Source organism: Heterodontus francisci, unplaced genomic scaffold (genome assembly GCF_036365525.1).
Source record: "Heterodontus francisci isolate sHetFra1 unplaced genomic scaffold, sHetFra1.hap1 HAP1_SCAFFOLD_1072, whole genome shotgun sequence".
NCBI lineage: Eukaryota > Metazoa > Chordata > Chondrichthyes > Heterodontiformes > Heterodontidae > Heterodontus > Heterodontus francisci.
The window spans coordinates 78,254-80,000 of record NW_027141821.1 but is presented as its reverse complement, the minus strand read 5'-3'; positions in this window follow the sequence as shown (position 1 = coordinate 80,000).

Below are 1,747 nucleotides of genomic sequence, written 5' to 3'. Positions count from 1 at the left end.
GACTAGGACATACATGTAGTGCAACCCAAGGAAACCAGGCGACGCCGCCACAATCTGCGCCTGACAGACAAAGATAACCGTTCACAAGGAGCCTTGTTATTTCGCACCAAGTCTTTTGCGGGCATAGTTTCTTTCTTTGACATGTATATCTGTATGAAGGTCGGCTTTGCTCTGCCATCGCAGCCTCCCTTCTTTGCTTTTCTCACTGTACCAACAGACATGTCATAGACTTTGGTTTTTTTTTTATTAATTCTTTTCCTGTGGGTGTGGTGTGCCTCCGCACCCCCCAATCTGTTCCAAGGCCTTGTTTTCTCTCGCTCGCCAAAACACTTTGTCTGTTTTCACAGCCAGTCTACCGGCCTAGACCCAACTGTGCGATATTTCAGAGCCGGCAACAGAGCATGGAAAGTCCGCCAGATTTACCCTTAAATGCTCATAAATGACTTCCAGGCACTCTTCGGAAGGTCTTTTATTTCAAAAGAAGGTCCTTCCTTGAGGGAGCACTTCTTCGGCCACTTTGCAAGTGCAACCGCTGCCAGCAAAAGTTCTGAAAATCGAGTTCCCGAAAATCTCCGGGTACCCCGCCAACCCCCAGCCACCCGAATCGCAAGTGTCAATTCGGCGGGTTGCCTGCCGGTAGTCCTTCCGAAAATGAGGCGCCAAATCGCCGCAACGGCCATTTTTCATTTCGGCATCGGGACTTCCGACGGCAACTGATTAACTAGCCCGGGGACTAGAGCGGCAGCAAATGCAACGTGCCCTCTTGGCGGGAGCAACTTGACCGCCCCCGTGGGGAAAGGTCAACTCGGGGCCCGGGAAAGTCGCCGAGTCCGACCCCATACACTTCCATGAGTTGGGGGTTTTGGCCTTCCCGGCCCAAGGCTCGCCTTATTTCGGCCTGCACTTTCGGAAAAGGGTGCATTCCTTTTGGTTAATGATTTCACCAGCCCGGGTCTTAGCCTCTGCCCCGACGGCTAAGTCTTTTGGTTAATGATTTCCTGCGGCTGGGACTACCCTTTCCCCCGCCCTGCAGGCACCCGGGTCGGGAGGCCGTCGGGGGCACTTTCCGGGGCAAATCCGGACCCTTACGCAAGGGAGAGTGCGCCCCCCGCCTCGGCCGGGGGTCAGGCTGCCGCCTATTAAGCCCGACAGAAAACCCGAAAAATGGACGAAAATGGGAAAAAATCCCCATCCGAAAAAGGCTTAAAAGTCGGTTGGGCGGCAGCTAGGGTCGGTCTCTGCAGACCTGGAGGCTCGGGTGGACTCTTGGAATAAACGTCCAAGTCCCGACTTGCCACCTCCTACTACTGTGCAGATACCCCGCCAACCCCCAGCCACCCGAATGACAAGCGTCCGATCAGCGGGACGAATTTGACAACTCTGGCCGGACCTCTGGAACTCCATCCCGGGTAACCGGGGCAAATTTTTCCGCTTGATCGCCCTTCCACTGGTTAACCATTTGCCCTTTCGGACTTAGTCTCTGGACATTATTCGACGGATTTTCTGGTTAACCATTTGCCCTTTCGGACTTAGTCTCTGGGCATTATTTTCGACTTTTTGGTTAATGATTTCATACTTTTTACTTACTTTTGCCCTTTTTGGTTAATGATTACTCTGCTTACTGGTTAACCATTTGCCCTTTCGGACTTAGTCTCTGGACATTATTTTCGAGTTTTTGGTTAATGATTTCACACTTTTAACATATTTTTGCGCTTTTTGGTTAATGATTACTCTGCTTACTGGTTAA